General features: G+C 36.7%; 2 long non-coding RNA genes across 2 annotated transcripts; both read right to left on the bottom strand.

Annotated features, from left to right (window-relative positions):
- Positions 1–7,964: 7,964 nt before the first annotated feature.
- On the bottom strand, positions 7,965–10,036 carry LOC139137453 (uncharacterized). The gene is made up of 2 exons (XR_011553389.1): positions 9,919–10,036; positions 7,965–8,142 (listed from the first exon to the last, which is right to left on the bottom strand). It is a non-coding gene; the product is annotated as an uncharacterized lncRNA (long non-coding RNA).
- Positions 10,037–10,636: 600 nt separating this feature from the next.
- Positions 10,637–12,730, bottom strand: LOC139137452 (uncharacterized). The gene is made up of 3 exons (XR_011553388.1): positions 12,654–12,730; positions 11,606–11,713; positions 10,637–10,774 (listed from the first exon to the last, which is right to left on the bottom strand). It is a non-coding gene; the product is annotated as an uncharacterized lncRNA (long non-coding RNA).

The following is a 12,730-nucleotide window of genomic DNA, read 5'->3' as shown; positions in this document are numbered from 1 at the left end:
GCTTTGATGACACGATTTATCTGAACTTTATTAGAAGAGGAAATACTACCGCCCCAGAAAGAAATACAATAACAAATGATTGAGTTTGTTAAATAAACAAGTCACTCTCAGTCTCTGATTGTACATTGACTCCTTTTATTTCTAAAGCCGACGTTTCGAACCCACACGGGGGTCCTTCTTCAGGGCACTAAACAAATGAAAGAAAACATATTCAAAGCGTAAATGCAAGGATAACAAAGCTATTTGTGAAAGCCGTACAGAAGTGGTAAAAATTAATACAGTACAGTGGTTGCTAAATTAATGGATACAATATGCAATATAATAGTTGCAAAAAATAAAGAAGATGAAATGATAAGGAAATACACCATTACAGTGGTGAAACTTACATTGTAGGAGCGTAGAGCCGATAGTGTGTGGTTCAGACTCTAGGTGGAACAGAGTGTGAATGAGAGGGCTCCCTAGTAGCTAATACAACGGTGTGAAAATGGATATGGAGTTTGGGGGTCACCAGTCTTTTTTGTTGATACCATAAGGATGGAGGGTATTAAGTTTGGATATGATTTTCAGTTCGAGTGATTTTCTTATTTTATCTTGTTTCGAGTAAACTTTGCAAATACCGCTGAAAGTGAAATGATTGATGCTGTGATCCGGGCTATTGAAATGTTGGGCGATTAGGGTGGGTTATTTGAACGTATGCTGTACAGGTGTTCATAGATTCTTTTCCGGAGTTCGCGTTTTGTTTCTCCAAAATACAGAAGGTGACATTTGGAGCATTGTATTGTGTAGATGACATTCCGGGTGCTGCATGATAATTGGCCAGTTATTTTGTATGAGTTACCTGTGGTGTGGTTGATGATGACATCATGGTCCTGAATTAACATAAATTTGCATTGATTGCATTGTGTGCATGGCTGGCATTTTCCTGGGGTTGGGGTGTTAATAGTGGTGTGATTGACTCAACCGTTGATCTGTAAAACATATGCAAAATGTTCCCGGATACATCAAATATATGCAACTTACGCAGAAAATACAATTTTGCTGACATTTAAGGTTTAACATATTCACATGGTCATCCCAAGAAACCATGTTTGTAAGAAGAATCCTAAGATATTATAACTATTTACCCTTTCAACCTCCCTTTTAACGGAGATGGTCAGACTTTATTTTTCCAGAAATCAATTATCATTTCTTTTGTTTTCTTTACATTCAAAAACAAGTTATTGTCATCACATCATGTACCCAATCTGTTCACTTCTTGCTTATAGATTGTGTCCTGATCTGCTGTAATGAGGCCAGCTAAAGCCTTGTCGTCAGCAAATTTGTAAAGCTTATCATTACTGTCCGCATGTATGGGGATACAATCTGATGTAAATATGGTAAATAATGACGGTGATATAACCGAGACTTAAAAACTATCTACTGTTGATTGACCAATCAGAGTGCTCAATTCAGGGTGTTTTATTTACTCGTAAAGCCTTGGTCACCAAATTCCAGAAACGAATGACAGCGCCGTAGTAAAGTACTGTCCAATCAAAAGTGAACATGTCATATTCTGTAGACATCTGGTACGTTTTTTCCCTAATATTCAAATTTGGTAACACAGCGGAAACCAGCTGCAACACAAAATCTGCGGTGGTACAAACATAAACTAATGTGCCCTAGGGCATTTATAGGATGTTCCATTACATTGGAAGGCTATTTCACAAATAAAAGTTTTAATTCATATCCTAAACATGTTATATTGACAAAGGGGACGGTTGACGTAAACACATTGAAAACGAAAATATATCAGTTAGGGGCGATAGTTTTTAAGTCGGATAAAACCCTCGTACTCGGGCTCTTCTGGTATATAAAGTCCAACCCTACGATAAAATGTCTCGGCCTGCGGCCTCGACATTTTATCGCTGGGTTGGACTTTATATACCAGAAGAGCCCTCGTACTCGGGCTTTATCCTATACTTGAGGCGAGCCGGTATTTGTCAATCGCACATGCGATCGTATCGAATTTACCTTGACAAACTGGGGTCTCCTAACCAAAAAATCTGCAACTCAATGAATTAACTGCCTGTTTACTGACATATTTTTTCAATTTTCTGATTAATAAGTTTGGTGAAATAGTAGTAAACGCACTTGAGAATTCCACAAATAAAATTTGAATATACGCATTGGAAGTATCAAGGTGTTGTGTGAGGGTATGAAGAAGACAGAGAACTGCATCTTCCGTACTCCTGTGTTGGCGGTAAGCAAATTGTAGTGGGTCTTGGTACGGTAATGTTTGAGAAACCAAACATTTTAGGAGGATTCTTTCAAGACATTTCATTGGAATTGACGTGAGTGCGACAGGTCGGAAATCATTATATTTCTCTGGCCTTGATACGGGAATGATACAGCTTTTTTTCCAGTAGCGAGGGACTGTACGGGTGTCAAGAGCCAATTGGAAGAGTCTGGTAAAAATTGGCGCCAACGGGATACAACATTCTTTAAGAAGTTTCCCTGTGATATTGTCGGGACCGGCGGCTTTACGAACTTTAACATTTCTGAACTGTCTACACACCTCCTCTAAACTTATCACAATATTTGCATTGTTATCCCTACCTTGGTCACCCAAGGTAATGAGTTCATCAGTTAACTTGTGTTCATTGTCATCCTTATCAAATCGCGTATAAAATTCATTAAGTTCGTCCGTGAAATCTCTTTCCTTTGAAACTCTCAACTTATTCGTCAATGGTTTATATCCTATTATTGTTTGTACTCCACGCCAGGTGTCATCCGCATTATATTCTGCATTTATATTCATATTTTTTCTTTCTTATTTCTTTTTTTCAGAATTTTTGAACTTCTCTTTGACGTTGTTTATCTCCGTCCCTGAATGCCTCCTGTTTAAGCTGTATGATATGTTTTAGACTACTTGTAAACCATGGTTTGGTGTTTGAAATTGCAGGACCGTGGGCGCACAACAGGGGATTACTGATCATGCAATCATTTGCATATACTGGACTGGAGGTTTTTGAATTATCATAACATCGCTTCGACTACCTGATAAATTTGAATAATCATGATGTGCACTTTCGTAGCATTCGCAAAGAGGGGTTAAATGGTCGTACAGGGAACACATTTTGAAATATATGCGTTCTCCAGCAAAACTGAAAAACGGAACATTTTTTCAGTTTATTTTCGACTCACGTTTAGTCGCTATATATTCACAGACATCATATGCAAGATTCAGTGACAATGAGCGCCTGAAATAAGGCAAAGGTGTGGGTTTCTGGGACCAAATACGACACATCCGGTCAGTAGCGTGGCTTTTTCACATTTACATAGATTTACGATATTCCGGTTTTAATACAGGGGAAGTTCCTGTTTAAAATAGTGTTTGACACCTCAGGAAAAAGTATAGTTCTACGGGGAAACAGACATGATTTTTGATAAAGATCGTTTCTAATGAATTTTATTTCCATATTTTGTTTGTACATATTATCAAGTATAATCCATGAAGGTTGCCCGCAGGCCGTACACATCTTCCTGAGGGAGCCGTCATTATTTACGGCCTGGCGGGGCTGGAGGAATCTGAAGGGGTTACTCAAACATTGAAAGCTACAAAGGGGTTGCTCAAAATGAGGAGAGAAAGAAGGGGTTACTTAATTTTTTGCGCAAAATAAAGTGAAACACCTCTCAAATTGCATCATTGCACACATTAATTTCTCGAAATTGTCGATGAAAGAGGGGGACACCCCCTTGCGTGCTCTCCTCTCGTCGGGTGTTCGAACGGTTTACTTAGTAAAAAAACAAATTGAAAACACCTCTCAGATTGCGCACATCAATTTTTCAAAATTTTCCACACAAAAGAGGGGACACCCCCTCAGCCTCTCGTGTGTTCTCCCCCCCCCCTGTATTTTCAAATATCTGTTCAGCCAGATATGCTAGTGAAAACCATGTCATGATACCCATCCACATTAAACAATACTATATGGTTTGATACTGGTTATAGCATGAGCTTTTATATATGTTTTTTGTTGTGACTTTGAATTTCACTTTGTTGGTTTTACCTTTTTCAACCGTCATGAGGTAACCGATGATAATCTAGCAGGGTACATCAGGATTTGAAAGGTCTTTACTATTGCTGTATTTTTCTAAATTTTAAAAATACATGTATTGATATTTAAATTTTCTAAGTTTGGAGAGTCAGTCAAAATTTCTGTGTAAGAGAGGGGGGTTACTTAAATTCATCATTGTTGGCAGGGGGTTTAATCGAATTATTACGGAGTTTCCGATGAAATTCCTCCGACCTACCCAGGCGGTAAATAACGATGGCTCTCTAATCATGCTAATACACTGAAACTCCTATCACAGGCACACGATACGTCGCATTGCGATCGGTACTGATTCACAGTATAAACTCTCCCTCTCTTTATTGTGAATCAGTACCGATCGTGAAAGCGACCTGTGTTCTTGCGCCTTCATCACCAATAACAGACCCCCACCCACTCAAAATAAAGTTGATGATCCCCTTAGAAGATGATAAAAATCTGATCGAAAGAAATGCAAATTTTTACTTCTAATGATCAGTGTTGCTGAATAGCTAGTCATCAGCTGATGCGACACAATATCCAAGTCTGTCCCGTGTAAAAAGTCGAAGACTAAATTTGGGCAATGTGGAATTTCCACTTCCTTTGTGTCAATTCAGGCTATATATCTTGAAGTCCACTGTCTCTTCTACAATACCTGTACATAAGTACTATATGGTTATTTACAAAATACCGGGAATTATGTCCGAGTACATCGTGCAGAGGTAGAATAATGGTAAGTATTGAAAAAGGGTAGTAAGATTGACAACAAATAAAAAGGGGACCAACTCACTGTAAAGGGGAGTGTGTACTCATTTTGTGAGGTAAGAAAAACAGCTTTGAATAATTTTTAAAAGTTCGAAAGTATGTGATATTTAAGAAATGAAAATGTGTGACACTAGAAATATGTTGCTAATCATAATTTTCACTATCTATTTTAAACAGTCGTCGGAATTCCGCTCAAAGGTCTTAGTCGTATGGGACCCATACGACCAATGTAAACACTGCCTGTATCCAAGGTACGATGGTGATTGATGAAAGTTAAAACATGTCTGTCATAATCTTCATCGTGTAATTTAAATGTTTAAATGTTGAAGTTATGATGATGGGGTGCATTTAGATATCGTTCATGAAATACATTGTTTGTAAACAAGAAACTCGCACACGCGCAGTTCCGACGACTGTATCCCATTATAAACTGGCTCTTGATGTATTGCTCGGTGAAAAATTTGAAGTCCTCTGCGTAGGATTCTCGTACCAAATGAGAAAGACTGTTCTTCCTTCACAGATGTGGAATTGATCAGTCCAGGTTAATTTTGAAGTGAGAAAACATCACAAATGTGTAAACGATGTAAATAATTAAATAATTATGCGCAAGAGTATGCATAAACCCAACACACTAGATAAACTAGCTTGAGTAGCTTCTTTGTGAGGAGTCTCAGCGATTGATAGATGATGGCAGCCATAAATGCAGAGTTGTACTTATTTCTGAAGCTCACTGTTTGTGATAGCCAAAGTACAGTTTTTTCAATTGACTGCCGACACTCAGATCTCATCTTTTAATATAATGATAACTTTCCTGTGATTCTGTGGTTAACGGAAACTGCTGAAAGTGTTCTTCAATTCATCATCATCATCATCATCATTTATTTATTGCCATATTATTATTATGCATCAAATACACATCTAATGCCACAAAAAGGCAATGAGAAAAAAAAAGAAGTTGCAAATGGTACATTGGCAATATGGAGCTAGAAATATAGCTTTACGCTAGTCAAGCCTAGCCCCGCTTATTCAGTAACATATTATGTTATTAAGCATGTAAGGCTACTGTCTGGTGAATGGTGAAAACTCTTGTATAAAGAAAGAAGGTAAAAAATACATAGTCTGTCATACTATACGACTTGCAAGTATAGAGGGTCATTTGTAGGACCTCACAAACACTTGGTTGAAATAATAAACTTAATTTGGACCAAGATATTCTTGTAGAAGATGATCTTTCAGGTCTCTTATGAACTTCCACCTGGAAGTTAAGGATTTGATACGATTCGGTAAAGTGTTCCATAATTTCGCACCTGTGTAGGATATTGATGATTGACCTGCGGAAGTATACATTCTAGGGAGTACTAACTGACTGTTGACGTGTATCATAGCAGTGATCTACAACTTGGAAGTAATCTGATAGTGGATGGGGTACATTTTGATGATGTAAATCAAACATGAAAGTACAGACAAGTAATTTGTAAAGCTTATTTAACATCTAAAATACGTAGTTCATAAAACAAACGATAAGATGGCGATCTGAATTCAGAAAATGTTATACATCTCATACACATTTTTTGCGTAATGCAAATTTGTTTTAGATAGGATGAAAAGGCATTTCCTCATACTTCTAAGCCAAAGGTAATATATGGTTGGATAAATGACTTGTACAACAACAATAGAATACTTTTCGGTACAAAAGTTCTTAATCTAAACAGTATACCAGCTTTCCTCTTATATAATTACTTCATTTACCTCGGTAATATGTGGTTTCCATGTAAGGTATTCATCAATAATTACCCCAACAAATGACGCTTGATGACACTGATTCAAAGGTTGATTTTTCACACACAATTCATCATATAAATACACTGTTCTACGTTTTTGGTGGAAAACTACATAGTTTGTCTTATTGATATTTATAGTAAGCCTATTTGCATCGCACCAACGTGTGACATTGTTTAAGTGATGTCCTACTAGTGACAGGTCAATGTGATCAATGTCTTTACAATAACTATGAAAAAGGTTTGAGTCATCTGCAAAAAGACGAAAATCGAAAAAATCAGATGAATTCGGAAGGTCATTAATATAAATCAGAAAAAGTGTGGGACCAAGTATTGACCCCTGACAAACTCCACAGGTGACAGTCAACTTGTCAGAATTGATACCATCAACACACACAATTGGAGCCATCAGTTATTATTGACCCTGAGCTGTCGACAGTTGGATATATTTCTACAACATTATAACTTTATTGAACCATGGAAAACAAGTTGACACCAACTTAGTAGAAACAAGAAATGAACGTGCGTAAGTTTGATCTATTCCCCAGGGATTCGAGTAGGGGTCGGGGAGGGGGGTGTCAATGGCCATTATAGGGCAGCTCCTGGCTGTTGACACGTGGGTGAAAATAGACACTCCGTTTTGGAAAATGTCATTTAATAGTAAGACACGACAATCACAATGTGGGTTCGACTCAATTAGCCATCACTATTTAGATATTCCATTATTCAGTTTGTAAAATACAGCTTTTTGTTCTTGTCCCACAATGTCTCCTTGGCGTCAGCTGAAACTTTTTGTATATTAACTTTGACATAATGTAATAGTTGTTCAGAAAAGCACATGCAGTTTTTCAAAATCAAGTGTTGATATAGCCCGAGTGGGTGTAATGCCAGATGCTATTGTTCACAAATGCAAGGCTAATACTGTATGTCTTGACAATGTTTTTGCATTATAAGCAGTGCCAGTGTAGGTTCAAAAATCTGAGCACCTGGTTTCCCTGAACTAAACCCTGATCAGCATGTATTTTGAATCCACCACCCACCTCTTTCTCTGTTGAATGAAGCAAATGATGGTCTAATTCCTGGGTTTATTCGAATGTAAAAAATATCTTTGTTGCAGGGAAAACGTTAATTTTTGCTAATGCAATCTATATGAGGGAACAGTAACAACAAGTAACAAAGTGTGTCTTTGATATCATGTTCAAAGTTGTCTTTTTCAAAAAGATAGTTAGATGGGTATGTCTGGCGGAAACAAAATCAGCAACTCTGACACAGGAATGCTTAACTTGCTTGGGAAAACTATGCATCTGGGGTAATCCATTCTCAAAAACTGAAATATGCGCACAAAAATTATGACTTTTTTGCTTAAAGTTTGATATTTATTTAGAATGTAAATTACAGTATCTGGATATAGGATGTTTTCTGCAAATACAAAGTCTTCCATGAATTGAAAAATGTCACTTTTATCATAAAATTCATATATGAACTTCCTTAGCCTTGATTTTCTCCACTTTCAAGTCGAGTGCCAATTTATCCTGGAAAAAAACATGAAGATGGTTTGAACTGTCCTCGTATAACTTTACAGAAACACCACTCTAGAGGGCGCTATGCTACAGTCTGGTCATCATCATGGTGTATGTTTGTACATAAAGTCAAAGTTCGAATTGGAGTGGACTGAAGACATTACTCCTACTTGCAACTCCAAAACTTCTTTATTAATTCTTTATTTTGCCACATTCATACAACAAATTCAAGCTACTGAGAGAAGCAGAATTTGACTGCACCAAACTTTTGTGACATATTGTACAAGTTGATGTTTCATGTGACTTCCTGGCTATATCACAGTTTGTGTTCACATATCAAAGCTGTAAGGGACTGGTCAGTTTCTTCGGCCTGGGGGGGGCCGGTGGATTATTTTTTGCCGACGTCAAAAAGTGGCTGACCCCCCCATTCCAAATTTTGAAAACAGGGTGACCCCCCCTATTCCAAATTTCTAAAACACGGTGACCCCCCCACCCCCGGGCGCGACAAAGGTAAAACAAAAGATGGACATAGATTATATATATATATATATATATATATATATATATATATATATATATATATATATATATTATATTTTACATTTTACATATATTTATATTTAAATAGTCATTCTATGTTTTAGTGAAATTGTTGACATGTCAGTTGTAAGATAGGAATTTCAAAGTGTCAATCTTAAAGTTTAAATACAGTACATTTGAATGAGCTGTATTTTGAATGAGCTGTGAATGTATTTCACACTTTCTCTGTTTAAACCAGATGTCCTGAACTGTTGTACAGAAATGGATGTCAATCATTAATATCAAAGAGGAAAAAGCAGTGAATCAAAAACTTTGATGGGTGTTAAGACTTGCCAACCATCCAATTAAATCTACTGAGGAGCCATAGAGAGCTTTTTTAGCCAAATCTGATGTGTACAGTGTCTGAGAGGACCTTTTCTTGTGTAACATTGAAACCATAAAAGCACAGCTAATAATGACAAAAACTGCCTTTTTTAACTGTTATTTTGTTCATAAAAAAGCATCTTTCTACAGAAAACCTATGAAACAAAGGAAAATAATTGCATCAATGAGAAGGAAAGATATCTTGTCATTTTTCATCTCTAAAATAAGTCACTGTATCAAATATATATTGTGAAATATTTGTGCATGTTGCTTTCTCATACTGAATTCTCACAGAGAGAACAGAAAAGTATCAGGAATTTGTCATCCTTTTCATATGAAATGCAGATTTCATAATGGTACACTTTCACTTAGCAAACATCAAGATATCTCTGAAAGTATGGTGCCCGAAGGGCGCGCCAAAAAATATGAAACATCCTGATATCTCTGATATATATGCCTTGTATATTAAAGTCATGCACCTGAAGGGCATGCTGAAAGATGTATGATATATTAAAGTAATGAGCTTGAAGAGCACGCTGAAAAATATTGAACATACAGATATCTCTGATGTATGTATGCTTGATATGTTAAAGTTGGGCGTGCTGAAAAATATGACTGATTATTAAAGTTAGGCGCCCGAAGGGCGCGCCGAAAAATACAACTGAATGATGAATTTTGTGGCTGACACTAGCATTTTAGGCAATGATGAGCCTGTGTCAAAATTCAAAAAACACACTGACCCCCTATTGGGCATTTCAAAAACATGGTGACCCCCCCTATCACCAAAGTCAAAAACAGGGTGACCCCCCCCCCATGAATCCACCGGCCCCCCCCAGGCTGAAGAAACTGACCAGTCCCTAATCAGATTGTGTTGTGTTCACATACCAAAGCTGTGATTAGATTGTTATGATATCTAACTCCACCCTCCTTGTCAACTTTCTTCATGTGTTTTCTCTCTGGATCGCCAGGTATAAGTACCTCGGTCTCACCTTCAGCCTACAAAAACATATAGTTACAAACTGCTAATAAAAAATGGAGATATCACATTTTTGTAACCACGGTTTCAGAAGAGGCATATAAGTATAGTAATACATAAAGACAGGTGTGTATTTATTAATTTATTGCAGAATTCATTATCCTGATCTGTGTAATATTGAGCTAGAATGGCTAAGAAGCCTACTCATACTTGAGGACAGAAATACCAGTCTACAAATTTTGTTTCACTGATTAAATATCATGAAATTATTGGCAGGACACTTGTTAGACTGAGATTGTTCTTGAAGTTATAGAGAAAGAAAAGCTAAACAATTTGATACACATGTGTGTAATTGTTACATGTATGCATGCACATATGTATGTAATTGTATATGTATGTATGTATGTATGTATGTATGTATGTATGTATGTATGTATGTATGTATGTATGTATGTATTTGTGTATATATGTAATTGCAGTATTTATGTATGTATGTATGTGTGTATGTATGTATGTTTGTAATCATATATGTATGTATGTTTGTAATTGTATGTATGTATGTACTGTATTTATGTATGTATGAGTGCATGCATGAATGTGTGCAAGTAATATATGTTTTAAATACACAGACAAACCACTGGATGGTAGTTAGAGCATAGATGAACTTACTGGTTCTTGGCCTCTACAGATATCAATCAGTGATTGCATCCTGTCTGTAAATCCTGGTGCAAAGACATTTGGATCTATGGCCACAAAGCATTGTCCCTGTTGACACAAGATAAACCAGGGTTTCAATATTCTCTCAGAAGGCGAAAGGGTGTGGTCAACAGGGTATTTGGTGCATGATTCCTGATTCATGAATATTCTTCATTCAAATTGGCCATTATCATCTGATTTGCATAATCAAACATTTATCAATACACCTACCATTAATGTATTATTATATGACTCTTCACACTTTATGTGCAAATAGAGTTGGCAAATAAAAATTACGGCGGGTTGGATAATCGGAACAGCAGGTATGAGTCACAGCAGAACTGTATTTGCTTTAGGAATGGGTTTCATATGTATAATAGGTCAGTTAACCTCTGATCCCATCAGCTAACCCGAATTAATTGTAGGAAAGGATTATGGGTAAAGTTAGCGTAAGTATCAGTGCATAAATTTCCAGGCTGTCAAGGGATAGTTTAAAGGGCCAGTTGTAACTTTTGATGACTGTATTTCACTATTTCCGATTTTATAATTATGTCCACTACAGTTTCTTGTTCTACTCCAAAAAGCATGTTGAGATATGCAATATTCAGCTTGTCAACTCAGCCTGTACATGTATTATACTGCAATGTTATCGTTGACAAGTGAATTCTGGTCCTGACGTGAATTCATATGTAAACAATAAATGCATTTTCACACAAGTAGTTCAGCATAATTTAGAGGGTAGAAAAAAGATCTTGCATTGACATATGAAACACAGTTTTTGAAAAACGTTTTGATACAAATGCAGTGACATATATTAGTCATCCCACGAAGCTTAGTAAATGTGTAATTATGGTAAAATGTCTTGATGATTCTTGTGGTAATACAAAAAGGCATTTATACCAAGTTGGCGATGCTGTTGGCATCCCTCAATTTTCGAACATTTGGACCAAAGTTACCATTGGCAAGTATTCCACAAAATATTTCAACCACCATTCCTAGGCCATATCCCTGTGTGAAAAAAGAATTATATTATAGCCTTGTCAATACAATTATAGCCTTGTGAATTTTGTGACGTCATTTACCCAGATTAGTACTGATAATGTATCTAATTATCCAGCATTGTGGCCCCAGATGTTTTCTACATCTACAAATTCACTGGCATTGCCAGAACTATGAAGTAATAGCAATGATGTACCCCTTTCCGGCCCATAATTCACTCAAGTAAAGCATAAAGCACTCGCCTCATATAAGCGTACATTATGTTTTGCAAAGTTTGCTTTCATTCATTATCATCCAGGTCAGGGTACATTATTGCTTAAATAATCCCAGTATAAACCTCGGTCTCTAAGGCTGTTTGTAATACCTGAGGCGATGTCATTCATAAGAAATGGATACCGTAAGACCAAAGTAATTAATTTCCTTGTTTTTGCATCCATGCATGCATAGGTTTTTGGACGTTTTAATGAAAATACACTGAGTATTTGAAAGGCAACTTTACCAAGTAGCCTTTCCGCCAAAAATTGCTTTTTTTCACAGAGGTTGTAAAATGTACTAAAAATGCCTGCATGATTGCAGAATATCACATTGAAGTGTAAATTATGGATCACATTTTTAATTGTATGGCCATATTGTCTCACCCTCTAAATTCTTTTCATTGTTCCTATCCGTTTTAAGTTTTACTGCAACAAAACCAAAAGGCTCAGAAAAATACTGATTAACCTATCATGAGGAATTCAAAGCAAGCTAATCTTGTTGAAATGAAAGAGGAATTCTACTGTGCCGTCTCTTTCATCTAGGCCCAGGTTTCACCATATGCCTCATTTCCCTGAGTATATTGCTATAAGCTGACACTTTTTTCATGAAAAATTATCAGTTGGGGCCAAACCATGGTTGTGATAGTGTTGGAAGGGCTACAAATAATACCTTGATTATGATAAATTGATAATACCTTGTAGCCCGAGGATTCTTCAGCACCTCCAAGGGGTAACAACCCACCTCCATTGAGAACAGCTTTGGGGTCACTTG

Source organism: Ptychodera flava, chromosome 7 (genome assembly GCF_041260155.1).
Source record: "Ptychodera flava strain L36383 chromosome 7, AS_Pfla_20210202, whole genome shotgun sequence".
NCBI classification, from domain to species: Eukaryota; Metazoa; Hemichordata; class Enteropneusta; family Ptychoderidae; genus Ptychodera; species Ptychodera flava.
The sequence above is the reverse complement of the archived record's forward strand: the minus strand, read 5'-3'. Positions and strand labels throughout refer to the sequence as shown.